A 15,438-nucleotide genomic window follows, 5' to 3' on the forward strand; every position below is an offset into this window, starting at 1 on the left:
GGGTAAAACCTCAGCGCCTAGGACTTGCCGATCGCATGGTCGGCAGTTCGAATCCCCGCGGCCCGGGTGCGCTCCCATCGTTCGGTCCCAGCGCCTGCCAACCTAGCAGTTCGAAAGCACCTCCGGGTGCAAGTAGATAAATAGGGACTGCTTACCAGCGGGAAGGTAAACGACGTTCCGTGTGCTGCGCTGGCTCGCCAGAGCAGCGATGTCACGCTGGCCACGTGACCCGGAAGTGTCTCCGGACAGCGCTGGCTCCCAGCCTATAGAGTGAGATGAGCGTACAACCCTAGAGTCTGGCAAGACTGGCCCGTACGGGCAGGGGTACCTTTACCTTTACCGTTAGATTAAATCAAATAAACAAGGAATATTGTGTGTTATGGTGGAGGGGGTACCAGGAAACAGGGAATTATGTTCACATATGGTGGAGGTCTAAACATGTACAATTTTTTTTGGCAAAGGGTTTTTAAAGAGATAACAGAAACCACTGGATTGAAGCTCATCGAAAGTCCAGAGGTAGCATTATTATCAATTAACGATGGTGTGGAAGGTTCACAGGCTACAAAGGAATTGCTCACAAAATTTATTGACAGCTGCACGAGTTATTATAGCTAAGAAGTGGAAGGGGCAAGCAGAATATACAGTGGTACCTCGGGTTACAGACGCTTCAGGTTACAGACACTTCAGGTTACAGACTCCACTAACCCATAAATAGTACCTTGGGTTAAGAACTTTGCTTCAGGATGAGAACAGAAATTGCATTGTGGTGGCGCGGCAGCAATGGGAGGCTCCATTAGCTAAAGTGGTGCTTCAGGTTAAGAACAGTTTCAGGTTAAGAATGGACCTCCAGAACGAATTAAGTTCTTAAACCGAGGTGCCATTGTAAAATGGAAGAATGGTATAAAGAGGTGTGGGATATAGCTATTAATGATAAATTAACATGTGCCATTAAGGTAAGATGGGGAATATGCAGGAGAAATTATTTTGAGGAAATATGGAGGTTGTTTGTAAAATTTGTACTGTTAGAACGGAAAGGGGTCAAACCATTGCAAGAGGTGTTGAAAATTTGGGAGGTTGGATAGTTACAATGGAATGGTCTCAGTGCTGGGGCGCACATTTTTGTTCTTATTTATTTATGATTATTACTTTGCAAAAAAAATAAAGAAAAAGAAAAGAAAAGTGCTTGTGAAAAATGATCTAATACTTGCCATTGTAAATTATGCCACTTGGATCCCTCTTGCCCTTTGTACATCTCACCACTGAAGTCACTATCACACGATAAAAACATAACATTCTCTTTTTACTATCGTTAGGAAAGAACCAAGAAACAGACTCATTCTCTTTTCCTGTGGCTAAAGAGGTTTTTAATATATAATATCTAGGTAGAATTCATATTTGGGGGGTCTCTAAATTTTCTTCCACCTCATAAAAATTGGGGCAGGAAGGGGAAAGACCTTTTCAGTCGCTCAGTAATCTCATAATGTTAAAGGTTTTCGAGCTATGCAGCTCATATCGTAGGCGTGCTCGGTGACACCATAAAAAAACAAGATTTCCTGCCTGAGTGATAGGTTTTTTTTGGTTTTTTTTATGACTCCAACAATTTATTCAGTAATTTGAAGCCAAGAAACATTCAATCTTCAGTCGGTCAAGGGAGCTGTGGACTCAAAAAGGTTGAAATCCTCTGCCTTGGACCGATGAATGTCTCAGGGTCATGTGTGAAGCAGCCCCAGAATCTGATTCGCACAACCATGCAGGTTGGGTTTCTTGATCTCACTGGTGTCTCGCAAAGGCGGTGTCCTCTGGTCACATACTAGCAAGATCAGGGCCAATATGCCATATCTGAGAACCTCCCATGTGAACATTTGATCCCCCCAGAAGTGCCAATCTCAACTGACTGAGATGTGACAGCAACTTCCCAATTCATTAAGACAACTGGCCTCTAATCAACCGGCTTCCTAGATGAAAACAGTCTCATGTGCCGAATTTACACCTACTCACCTTTTAAGTACAACTTTTATGACTTGGCATTTTCCAGCTGATATTGAGGAGGGTCTTTTTAATGCCCCTGTTAACAGAAGTTGAAAGGAGATGACGCCGTGTGGTTGGTCTTCTTTAATGTCTGCTTCTCGTTTTAAACTAACGGAAAAGGGTAAGAAATAGTACAGAGTGCAGGCTTGTTGTTATTATTTGAGCAGAGAAGAGTGAGGTTTCCTTCCTGTCAAAATGTACACTTTTTCCAAGCGCAATTTCAACAAAGAAATCCAAAGACGATATATTGCGTCTCTGATTTAAAGACCTATAGTAAATTCAGTATAAACACTTAATCACCAGCTTTCATTGCTTCACAAAATAGCTTCAATTTCCCCCGATCTTTGAAACACACACTCAGAAGTAAGCCCCACAGAGTTCAGTATGTATTGTATAGGGTTTCAAATTTAGCAATCCTGTCTCCTCACTTGCCTTTACATAACTGGAATACTTGCTAAAGTGAGCTGATGAATAGTCTGAAATTTTATTTGGTATGAATGGTACGCATAGGTGTCTTTTGATAAGTAAGTTATCATTTCAATTTTTCCACAAATGTAAATAGGATGATATTATAGGAATTAAAGGCCATGCCGGTACCTCAATACAGATCAGCTTAGATCTAGTACACATTACCATTTTGTAATGGCAACGTTTAGCTGTTAACTGGCATGTCTATGTCATCAGAGATCTAACACCCCAGGTAGAAGATTCATATCACTCCCTGTCACCTCAAATGTCCATCCTTTTCATTCCAGCTTTTATTTAATAATAATTATTCTACAGCAATTCTTAGTTTGTATTAAGCTCTTTGCAGAGGGTTTAAAGGTAAAGGTAAAAGGACCCCTGACCATTAGGTCCAGCCGTGGCCGACTCTGGGGTTGCAGCGCTCATCTCACTTTATTGGCCGAGGGAGCCGGCATACAGCTTCCGGGTCATGTGGGCAGCATGACTAAGCTGCTTCTGGCGAACCAGAGCAGCGCACAGAAATGCCGTTTACCTTCCCGCTGGAGTGGTACCTATTTATCTGCTTGCACTTTGACATGCTTTCGAACTGCTAGGTTGGCAGGAGCAGGGACCGAGCAGCAGGAGCTCACCTCATCGCAGGGATTGAACCGCCAACCTTCTGATCAGCAAGCCCTAGGCTCTGTGGTTTAGACCACAGGGTTTACACGACTGCAAATTAAAACCTATTTTCTTATTACAACTAAAACAGGCATTTTAGACTGATTAAAGAAATTGGTAATATTATGGAAAATACATTCATAATACAACCAAGAAAACCATCATTAGGGAGATTGAATGAGATAACATATAATGTATTAATCGTAGGGCAAGTGCGGGGAATTTGTTGACAGCGGCTCAGATATTGATATCTAAATATTAAAAGTAACAACAAATGCTTAAGGGAATGGATATGAATGCATAAAATATCATTAAAATGCAGCTCCATTATAGTGGAGTCAGTTTACCTTTTGACCAAATGGTGAGAAAGGATTTGAATGTCCATGAGAGCCAGTTCTTGAAATCCACTCTGCAATTTGCAGGAATTATCGCCGGTGTGGGGGAGCTTTGGTTCCTCCAGATAATAATAATAATAATAATAATAATAATAATAATAATAATAATATTTTATTATTTATACCCCGCGCATCTGGCTGAGTTTCCCCAGCCACTCTGGGCAGCTTCCAATCAAGTGTTAAAAACAATACCGCATTAAATATTAAAAACTTCCCTAAACAGGGCTGCCTTCAGATGTCTTTTAAAAAGAAGATAGCCGCTTATTTCCTTCACATTTGAAGGGAGGGTGTTCCACAGGGTGGGCGCCACTACCGAGAAGGCCCTCTGTCTGGTTCCCTGTAACCTCACTTCTCACAGTGAGGGAACTGCCAGAAGGCCCTCGGAGCTGGATCTCAGTGTCTGGGCTGAACCATGTTGCTGAACTACAACTCCCATCATCCCTGGCTGTCGGCCATGTTTTCTGGTGCTGATGGGAGGGGTCATTCAGCAACATCTGGAGGGCCAAAGCTTCCCTTGGATTAATGAGAAACACCCCCATACAGATCCTACATGCAAGTTTTCCCTGCTGAATGTGCTTGGTATACAATATGGTGGGAAGTTGCAGTACGAGCAGGAATCTGATCTTCCTTCTTGTCTTTTAGGCATAGACTGATGCCTTTGCATACAATATTGCTGTGTTCCACAGTCCTCCCTAATGCAAAAAAATGCCACTATTTTATGCAGATGAGTGTGTACAAAAAACAAACAAAATGCAAGCCCCACTCTCCCCACAACCTCTGGCGGCTACCGCCATATAAATGAGGAATTTGTCTTCCAAAACGTACTCTCCTATTGCCATCAAAGTTTTTTAGCCTGACATTTCATTTTTATAAAGTGTATGCTCAGAATAACAATCGTCTCCCATTTGTTTTCCTTTCTGCAATCTTGTCAGATGAGGAAGCTACATGACAAGTTGTTCGGGCTTTGTAGAGAGAAGCAGCTTTCCCAAATCCATCCGTAACTTTTTAAAACGAAAGAATCAGCCTTCCAAAACAGATCTGATAATTATTTTAAAAATGTATTTTCCAAGCATGATCTAGGACATTTCCTCCCCCTCCCAGCCCCCTAAAATGACGCTGCCTTATGATACACTGTCATTCCAACAGAGGCTTCTGTGGTGTTAGAAATGCAGGCTTGGTTCGTTCATAAGCCAGAGACTGATCTGCTAAAATTATTTAATGAGTTGACAGCCCCAGCCAAAACATTGTAGAATCCTTCTCAGAAGATTCTGTGGTGATAGATTTCCAAGGTCAGTTCATAGAAGAGAATAGTAATTGAAAAGACAGATTTCCACACTCAAAACCTCCTGCAATGTCTGCATTGGTTTTGGAAATGCATAAAACAACAACAATGACATCTTTGACCCATCTGCCATGCTAGAGGCTGCTGTGATTCCTGTAATCCTGGTGCCATTTCTCAGGCAGGAGTCTGAATGTACTGCCAAAATCTGGGTTGATACCTGAGTTTTGGTCTCATGCCTAGAGGTTGCACATGAATGGCTTGCTTCGTAGAGAAACCTGAGGCGGTTGCATTTAAATAGGCAGCTCTGTTGCTAATATACCTGGAACTAGATTCACCGTGAAATGCAATTCACTAATGCTAGTATTGGCAGCTGTGGGGGAAGACACAGATGAAAAACAGCTTGGCTCAACTCTAATTTCTTTGACTTGATCTGCCAGGCTCTGCCGCACATATTTATCAGACCATGGCAGGCAATCATAGCTCTCTTATTCACTAAAAGGTTAGAAGTGAAACCACACAGACAGATGCATCAGTCTTCTGGAGATCAAAATTAGTGATGGAAATGTCCTGGAGGCAGAACTGGAAGGGACTTCTGCTAAAAAGTGAAGGCGCTTTGGGTCTGTGTGACTACATAGGCCAGAAATTGACCATAGGTCTTTCTGCTTTGAATGCCAAAGGTCCCCATGTTTGATCCTTGCAATCTTCTAGTGGAGCTGTGGGAGAGACCTCTGTCTGAAACCCTTCAGGACCATGGACAGTACATGAAGACAACACTGTACTGATCTGGAAGATCATTGTCCAGACTCAGCATAAGGCATGGGTAGGCAAACTAAAGCTGGGGCCGGATCCAGCCCAATCGCCTTCTAAATCCGGCCAGCGGATGGTCCAGGAATCAGTGTGTTTTTACATGAGTAGAATGTATCCTTTTATTTAAAATACATCTCTGGGGTATTTGTGGGGCCTTCCTGGTGTTTTTACATGAGTGGAATGTGTGCTTTCATTTAAAATGCATCTCTGGGTTATTTGTGGGGCATAGGAATTCATTCATTTCCCCCCCCAAAAAATATAGCCCAGCCCCCCACAAGGTCTGAGGGACAGTGGACCGGCCCCCTGCTGAAAAAGTTTGCTGACCCCTGGCATAAGGCAACTTTCTATGCACCTAACATGGTTGTCGGGACTGTGTGCCAGGACACAGTTCTGAAGATATTGGATAATCTTACTCTTAATTTATGGGGGAAACAGTTTCTAGTCTAGAACGGTTTTGAAGATATGTTTGAAAATGTGTGGGCATTGCAGGCTGAGATCTCAGAAGCCAGAAGGGTGGCTGGATAAAATTACCAGCAGTTTGACGTTGGGGTCCAGTACGCTGTACAGTCTTCCTCTTTTGAGGGGCAGATGGGGCTCATCAACCTAGGAAGGTAGCCCGTCTAGGAGAAGGAAAACTCTGACTGTAAACCTCCACTGCCTTGCAGGATAGCTTCAGGAGAAAGAGCAAACCCTATTGAAATCTGGAGTGGAGTCCCTAAGACGGTCAGATAGCGTCTTGTATGCCTCCTTCTGGGAACTACTGCAGTCCAGCTGGTCCAAAACGTATTGCTCTGTTTTCCTTTGGACCACATCAGCAAAGCCAAGAGCCCAGGACAACCCAGATGGTAAAGGACCACTGGACAGTTGAGTCCAGTCAAAGGACTATGGGGTTGCGGCACTCATCTTGCATTCAGGCTGAGGGAGCTGCCGTTTGTCCAGAGACAGTTTTCCGGGTCATGTGGCCAGCATGACTAAACCGCTTCTGGTACAACGGAACACAGTGATGGAAAGCAGAGCACATGGAAATGCCATTTACCTTCCCACCACAGAGGTACCTATTTATCTACTTGCGCTGATGTGCTTTCAAACTGCTAGGTTGGCAGGAGCTGGGATAGAGCAATGAGAGCTCACCCCGTTGCACAGATTCGAACTGCCAACTTTCCAATTGGGAAGCCCAAGAGGCCCAGTGGTTTAGACCACAGCACCACCTGTGTCCCTGCCCAGATGACAAGACTAATGACAGCAACTTTCTCTTTCTCCTGCAAATCTCTGCACTACCCAAAAGCCATCACCCAGAGGACATTCTGAATGCCCTGTATGGGGAACAAAGGACTACGGCAGGAAGGACAATAGTCCCCCTTTCCTCATGCTCTCATCCATGTTGAGCTACAGCAGTTCTAGTGTATTGTGCCCTGTACAGCTCCTTCTCATGCTTAGGAAAACCAAAATAAATTGTGCCTCATTGTACACATTGCAGAACAAATTGTGCGATCTAGGTGAATCATATGGGACCTATCTTTCGGAAATATTTTTTTAAAAAATCCCTTGGAGGGTTAAAATCAACAGGAACCAGTGTACACCTTTGGTTGGTACCTTACTGTTGTATTAAACCTTTGAGAACTTTATTTAAAATAAAGATAGCTACAGTACCATAATGTTAGAACGTGTGAGTTTGTGTTCTGGGCCAGTCTTCCTCCAAAACTTTTGGACTACAATTCCCATCACCCCCAACCAGAATGTCTTATAGTCAGGGATGATGGAGTTGTAGTCCAACCAGGTTTGGAAAAGCATGACTGGCATCACTACTAATCAGCTGCTTTGTTTGCTATAAATCAGACTAAGCTTGCAGCCTTATTACCTGAGAGTAAGCAACATTAATGGGATGCGGGTGGCACTGTGGGTTAAACCACAGAGCCTAGGGCTTGCCGATCAGAAGGTCGGCGGTTCGAATCCCCGCCACGGGGTGAGCTCCTGTTGCTCGGTTCCTGCTCCTGCCAACCTAGCAGTTCCAAAGCACGTCAAAGTGCAAGTAGATAAATACGTACAGCTCTGGCGGAAAGGTAAACGGCGTTTCCATGTGCTGCTCTGATTCGCCAGAAGTGGCTTAATCATGCTGGCCACATGACCCAGAAGCTGTACACTGGGCTCCCTCAGCCAATAAAGTCAGATGAGCATCGCAACCCCAGAGTCGGCCACGACTGGACCTAATGGTCAGGGGTCCCTTTACCTTTAAGCAACATTAACATACAGAGACTTCCTTCCGAGCACACAGTTGTATTATAAAGCCTACAATCCGCTTCACATAATTAAGTGTTATTGAGCAAAGAATGACATTTCCAGCTAAATATGTTTAGGATCTGGATCTGGAAGGTTGACCTAGGTTTTCCTTGTTGTTCCTAAGAAGAGCTGATCACTTCACCTGTTGTTTTTTAAAAAACAAAACACCCAAACAGGGATGGAGGCTGGTGGTTAAAAGATCAAAGACTATAAATGTGTCAAACTCTGAAATGCAAATCACCTGCCACAAAGTTGAAGGAGCAATTCCTGCATTGACACCTTAGTGTCAAAGGCTCCAATTAGGTTGAACTGATGGAAAAGAAAAGGCCAAAGACAACATATTTATCGCCTTTTCGGATTTGTTATCTCCCCAGTTGAGTTGGACAATGGCATGAAAGTCTATCATTCGGAATTATCTCTCCCTAAATTTGTCAAGTGACCTATTCATACATGGTGAAGCTGCATGCAACTGCTGAAGAGAGACTGGGGCCTGAGGGGAAACCATCACTGCAAATAAAGCAGCAAAGAAAATATGTCTCTTATACTTTGACATATTCCATATTTCTCCAAAGGCATCGACTCATCATGAAGATTTTTGATCTGGCGTTTTTAGCTGCTCCTGATATATGTAACTTTCTGTGTGTGGTAACTTGCATTTCATAGGCAGCTGGAAAGTGTTTCTGCTATATTTCTATCAGCTTAACGTTATATGTCAATTTTACCAGGAAATATTTGGCAGCCCTCCCATGTGTTGAAAGAACGTATGGGGGATTATAGTGTTGTGCCAACATCCCTGCCATGGAATGTTTCTCTGCCACCTGTGTGGGAAAGGCTGTTATTCAATTCCTATTCCTGGGAACTTAAAAATCTGCCTTATATGGAGTCAGAGTTAGTGGACGAAACCAATACAGTGGTACCTCTGGTTACGAACTTATTCGTTCCGGAGGTCCGTTCTTAACCTGAATCCGTTCTTAACCTGAGGTACCGCTTTAGCTAATGGGGTCGCCTGCATGATTTCTGTTCTCATCCTGAGGTAAAGTTCTTAACCCGAGGTACTACTTCCAGGTTAGCGGAGTCTGTAACCCAAAGTGTTTGTAACCCAAGGTGTTTGTAACCCAAGGTGTTTGTAACCCGAGGTACCAGTGTAGTGGGTCCAGTGATCAAGAAGGCAGTTTCTGCTTGTATTGTAGAGGGAAGTGAGGGGCAGATGGGGCTTGTCCACCTGGGAAGTTAGCCCATCTAACAGAAGGGAAACTCTGATCCTAAACCTCAGCCGCTTTGTGGGGTATCTTTGGGAGAAGAAAAGGCTAAGGAGTAAACCCTACACAAATCCAGAGTGGACTCTTGTAGGCATCCATGCGACAACTCCTGCAGCCCAACTGTTGCCAGACATATTGCTCTGCTTTCCTCAGGACCACATCAGCGAGGCTGCCTGGGCAGCCCAGGAGTTTCATACACACTTCCTAGGGAGGTCACTTGGGTGCTGCTAATGCAGCTGGATGACTTCAGCCCTGGAGTAATAATAATAATAATTTATTATTTGTACCCTGCCCATCTGGCTGGGTTTCCCCAGCCACTCTGGGCGGCTTCCACACAGACCAAAAATACACTAAAATGTCACACATTAAAAACTTCCCTTCCTTAAGATGTCTTCTGAATGTCAGGTAGTTGTTTATCGCTTTGACATCTGATAGGAGGGTATTCCACAGGGCGGGCGCCACTACCAAGAAGGCCCTCTGCCTGGTTCCCTGTAACCTCACTTCTCGCAATGAGGGAACCGCCAGAAGGCCCTCAGCGCTGGACCTCAGCATCCGGGCAGAATGATGGGGGTGGAGACGCTCCTTCAGGTATACTGGGCCAAGGCCGTTTAGGGCTTTAAAGGTCAGCACCAACACTTTGAATTGTGCTCGGAAACGTACTGGGAGCCAATGTAGGTCTTTCAAGACCGGTGTTATGTGGTCTCGGCGGCCACTCCCAGTCATGAGTCTAGGTGCCGCATTCTGGATTAGTTGTAGTTTCCGGGTCACCTTCAAAGGTAGCCCCACATAGAGTGCATTGCAGTAGTCCAAGCGGGAGATAACTAGAGCATGCACCACTCTGGCGAGACAATCCGCGGGCAGGTAGGGTCTCAGCCTGCGTACCAGGTGGAGTTGGTAGACAGCTGCCCTGGATACAGATACTGGAGACGCTATGTATTGCCAACAGCAACACTGACTGGTAGCATCTTTCCAGAGTTTCAGGCAGGAACCGTTCCCCTCAGAGATGAGAGGGATTCAATCTGGGACCTTCTGTGGACAAAGCACTACCACTGGAGCTATAGACAGTCAGCCCCCTGCCCTACATCCAATCTCCTCCAGGCAAGGAGGAACCTGACCCAACCAGACTCTCTCTTCATATGGAGCAGCTCTACCTATGCATCAAACCCAATGGGAAGTGCATTGATGGGGCCGGTGGGACTCTCATGCATTCCTTCCATCCATGGAGCAGTGGGCTGTGTAAGCACTGGTGTGCTTTCGAACTGCCAGGTTGGCAGGAGCTGGGACAGCTGTGTAAGGAGGTGCGGGTGGTGCTGATCAGAAGGTTGGTGGTTCGAATCCGCGCGACAAGAGTGAGCTCCCGTTGCTCTGTCCCAGCTCCTGCCAACCTAGCAGTTCGAAAGCATGCCAGTGCAAGTAGATAAATAGGTACAGTACCTCTGAGGTGGGAAGGTAAACAGCGTTTCCATGCGCTCTGGTTTCCGTCACAGGCACCAGAAGCGGTTTAATCATGCTGGCCACATGACCCAAAAAGCTGTCTGTGGACAAACACCGGCTCCCTTGCCCTGAAAGTGAGATGAGCGCTGCAACCCCATAGTTGCCTTTGACTAGACTTAACCATCCTAGAAAGCATCTTAAAAAGCAGAGACATCACCTTGCCAACAAAGGTCCGTATAGTTAAAGCTATGATTTTCCCAATAGTGATGTATGGAAGTGAGAGCTGGACCATAAATTGCCAAAGAATTGATGCTTTTGAATTATGGTGCTGGAGGAGACTCTTGAGAGTCCCATGGACTGCAAGAAGATCAAACGCATCCATTCTTAAGGAAATCAGCCCTGAGTGCTCACTGGAAGGACAGATCATGAAGCTGAGGCTCCAATACTTTGGCCACCTCATGAGAAGAGAAGACTCCCTGGAAAAGACCCTGATGTTGGGAAAGATCAGGAGAAGGGGCTGACAGAGGATGAGATGGTTGGACAGTATTCTCGAAGCTACCAGCATGAGTTTGACCAAACTTCGGGAGGCAGTGGAAGACAGGAGTGCCTGGCGTGCTCTGGTCCATGGGGTCATGAAGAGTCGGACACGACTAAATGACTAAACAACAACAACAACAACAACCATCCAGGGGTCCTTTACCTTTACCAAATTTGTGTTCTTCTTTAGCTCTATGTTATCACCCAGAGGCAAATGCGAAGAGAAGGTGCATCAGCAACTAATTAGCTATCTTACAAATATTTCCTCCTAAAATAATATAAATAAATAAATAAATAGGGAAACTACTGTAACAGGAGGCTGTCTTGTGTACCTCCAAGAAACAATAATTAATCCTGTTTTTTAAAAAAAGAGTTGATTGCATTGTGCTGAAGCAGAAAATGAAAACCACATTTATTGACTGAAAGAGAATTTTAAATATTTTTAGAAATAATTTTCTCACTGGCTTTTCTTTCCTATCTTGAAGCCTTCTCTGAAACTTTAGCATTAGCACTTTTAGGATAAAATGCAGACAGCTCACAGTGAGAAAGATTAATGGGAGCTGTTATCACGAGTCAAGGTAAAAATCTTTTCATGTCTAAGGAGGTGTTGAAGCTCTGCCATTTTACATCAGCAGATGAAAGGAAGCCGCAGTTAGCAATATTACTAGATCTGTTATAGGCTAAGTGCTACTGGTGAAATAATAAAACTCAGTGGTAGATTTAGCACTTTGCCCTTCAGGAAGGAAAACACGTCTTATTTCTAACACTGTCTCAATGTGCAGTGCAGCTTTCTATGCTAGTTTCTAAACACAGCCTCCCTTTGTGTCAAAGAGAGTGTTGATCCACTATATATATATAAAAAAACCCATAAATCGTTCTGTTAAAAAGAAAGGTCATCTAGATTTGATAAGAATTTAAATCTAGAGTCTTGCTTGGGGAAACAAGGTTTTGGAAGCAGTTTCCAGAAAGTACAGTGGTACCTCAGGTTAAGTACTTAATTCGTTCCGGAGGTCCGTTCTTAACCTGAAACTGTTCTTAACCTGAAGCAACACTTTAGCTAATGGGGCCTCCCGCTGCTGCTGCACCACTGGAGCACGATTTCAGTTCTCATCCTGAAGCAAAGTTCTTAACCCGAGATACTATTTCTGGGTTAGCGGAGTCTGTAACCTGAAGCGTATGTAACCTGAGGTACCACTGTAGTTATGTACAGTCCAAAAAAAAACCCCTAAAGTCTAGTGGCACTTTTAAATACCTCCACATTTCTGCTTCTTTTCCCCTTCCAAGGAAGCTTCTTCTGGAAAGACATCCCTTTTAAGGCTAAGACATGTAATGATGGATTTTGTAATGCACAAACATTTTCTGCAGTATCACTACCTCATATCTATCATTTGCTAAGGAATGCGAAAAGCAGTCTAGCACCTAGATATTAAACTGAGTTGCCTTTCAGCACATCAAAGGTAATATCTACAACAGTTCAGGTTTTGGGAAGCTTTTCATGTTTCACTTGTTTAAGTACAGTAGACACTTTCCTAGCTACAGGCACAAGGAAACTTCTTGCACTGTTTAATACCAACTCCTAACAGATCGAGGATGCTATACAGCCTTAAACAGCTCAGGACCTCAAGACCACAAGGACTGTCTATTTCCATATGAACCTACACGGATGCTGAGATCATCTTCTGAGGCCCTTCTTCATGTGCCTCCTCCTCATGAGGTCCGGAGGGTGGCAACACAAGAACGGGCCTTCTCGGCAGTGGCTCCCCGTCTGTGGGATGCTCTCCCCAGGGAAGTTTGCCTGGCGCCTTCATTATATACCTTTAGGAGCCAGGCTCCTTTTTAATCAGGCCTTTGGTTGATCTGGTTGACACCCTACGCCCTTTTAAAATGTGTTGGGGCTGAAATGGTTTAAAAGCCATATAAGCAAACTTGGTAGTATCAGCTGAGAGTAGTGTCAGTTGAGTGCTGGTGGTTGCTAGCTTGCGGAGGTCCTTGTGACACGCCCTTCATTGTGACACCTCCCTCTGCTGGCTCCTTGGTCACTAGGGCTCTAGAGGCATAGCCATCTCCTTTGGTTTGACCATTCAGCGAGTGAGAGAGAAAGTGGATGGAGATGTAAGTAGACTTTCTCATCAGCATCTGCATTCTGTGCTGGTAATGCTCCATGACAGTCTTAGGGAACATTTAAAAGATTAAGATCGGGAATAATTTAAAGGCTTCAGCCAGCCCTTCTGGGCATCTTTATGACTCCACCCACTGTTTTGTAACAGTTAAGGGAAGTGAGTGTGGATTCTGCTTACACTTTAGGAAAAGGAAAACTAATAAGATGTCACGCCTTGAAAAAGGGCATTCTTTTTAGGCTAGTGACACAAGAGTTGCTTGATAACTTGCCATGGGAGCATTAAGCATGCCCTCTGGAGAGGGTGATATCTTGCATTGTCTTCCTCCCCTTCCTGCCTCCCAGGGCCCATCTTTCAAAGGTACAAAACCCTTCAGCATGCTGATGTTCCTTCCATAGTAATATTAGTATGTGGTATTTGATGTTTCTCTTTTAAACATCCCTTCTCCACACTAAGCAAACCCACCTCTTTCAATGAGATGATGAGAATTGTCTTATAATATCCAGGGGTGCTATTCTGGCTACAGTATTCAAGCACTCTCTTCACAGGATACCCATAATGATATGCCTAGGAAAGTGAATCTATCTTGAGCTTTGAGTCGTGAATGCCCAAACCAGTTTAGGGATGTAGATCAGGAGAGTACAGTGAGTCCCATTTCTCACCTTTTGACGGGCCTTCACTGCAGTGGTTTCCCATCTGTGGAATGCTCTCCCCAGGGAAGTTTGCCTGGCGCCTTCATTATACACCTTTAGGTGCCCAGCAAAAACATTCCTTTTTAACCAGGCCTTTGGGTGACTTGACTGACACCCTACGCCCTTTTAAAATGTGTTGGGGCTGAACATGGATTAAAAGCCATATAAGCAAACTTGGTAGTTTCAGTTGAGAGCAGTGTCAGTTGAGTGCTGGTGGTTGCTAGGTTGCGGAGGTCCTTGTGACATGCCCTTCATTGTGACACCTCCCTCTGCTGGCTCCTTGGTCACTAGGGCTCTAGAGGCATAGCCATCTCCTTTGGTTTGATCATTCAGCGAGTGAGAGAGAAAGTGGATGGAGATGTAAGTAGACTCCATGGCAGTCTTAGGGAACATTTAAAATAGGGAGGTCCTAAGGAAAAGCAGGACATTCCAGGGTCACATAAGAAACTGGGACAGCTTCTGTAAATCTGGGACTGTCCCTGGGAAATAGCGGTACTTGGGGGGCCTGTTACCTGGCCTTTGACACCAGAGAGTTGTATTTTCAAGACTTGCCCTGTTGACATCCAATGCCCTTTTGTGTTGGGGCGTGTGATTGGGCTGTTTTTGTTTTATTATGTACTTTGTATTTTTATATTGTTATCTTATCCTGTGAACTGCCCTGAAACCAGTGGGTATGGAGGGGTATACATATTTAATTAATAACAACAACAGTAATAATTTTAGATAGTTGTAACTTGCCCTGGGACCTGCTAGTGCATATAGGACCAAAGAAGCAGATAGGTAGGTTAGATAGCTAATGCTCAGTAGGTGCAGGAACAACAGAAGCTTGACTATAAAGAAATAAATTTCATTTTACATACTTGTAAAAAGCTGAACATGGATAAAAAGCCAATTTAGTGTCAGTTGAGAGTAGTGTCAGTTGAGGGCTGGTGGTTGCTAGGTTGCGGAGGTCCTTGTGACACGCCCTTCATTGTGACACCTCCCTCTGCTGGCTCCTTGGTCACTAGGGCTCTAGAGACATAGCCATCTCCTTTGGTTTGATCATTCAGCGATTGAGAGAGAAGTGGGTAAGTAGATTTTCTCATCTGCATTCTGTGCTGGTAATGCTCCATGGCAGTCTTAGGGAACATTTAAAAGATTAAGATCAGGAATAATTTAAATGCTTCAGCCAGCCCTTTGGGGCATCTTTATGACTCCACCCACTGTTTTGTAACAGGGAAGGGAAGTGACTGTGGATTCAGTTTACAATTTAGGAAAAGAAAAACAAACATGCCAAGCCTTGGAAAAGGGCATTCTTTTTAGGCACTTGATAACTCGCCATGGGAGCATAAAGCATGTCCTCTGGAGAAGCTAGTATCTTGCATTGTCTTCCTCCCCTTCCTTCCTCCCAGGGCCCATTTTGAAAGGAAAGCCAAGGTACAAAACCCTTCAGCATGCTGATGTTCCTTCCATAGTAATATTAGCATTTGGTATTTCATGTTTCCCTTT

The 15,438-nt window shown here is 44.4% G+C and overlaps 1 protein-coding gene across 1 annotated transcript in view; it reads right to left on the reverse strand.

The window, feature by feature from the left end:
* The window catches only part of KCNS3 (potassium voltage-gated channel modifier subfamily S member 3), a 98,318-nt gene extending 83,477 nt beyond the window's left edge, over positions 1-14,841 (reverse strand). Inside the window, exon 1 of the mRNA XM_079969921.1 lies at positions 14,811-14,841. The gene's annotated coding sequence lies outside the window, so the exon portion shown is untranslated. The remainder of the gene's footprint in view (positions 1-14,810) is intronic.
* Positions 14,842-15,438: the final 597 nt, after the last annotated feature.

The sequence above is a fragment of the Podarcis cretensis genome (assembly GCF_951804945.1).
Source record: "Podarcis cretensis genome assembly, chromosome: 3".
In the NCBI taxonomy this organism is placed as follows: domain Eukaryota; kingdom Metazoa; phylum Chordata; class Lepidosauria; order Squamata; family Lacertidae; genus Podarcis; species Podarcis cretensis.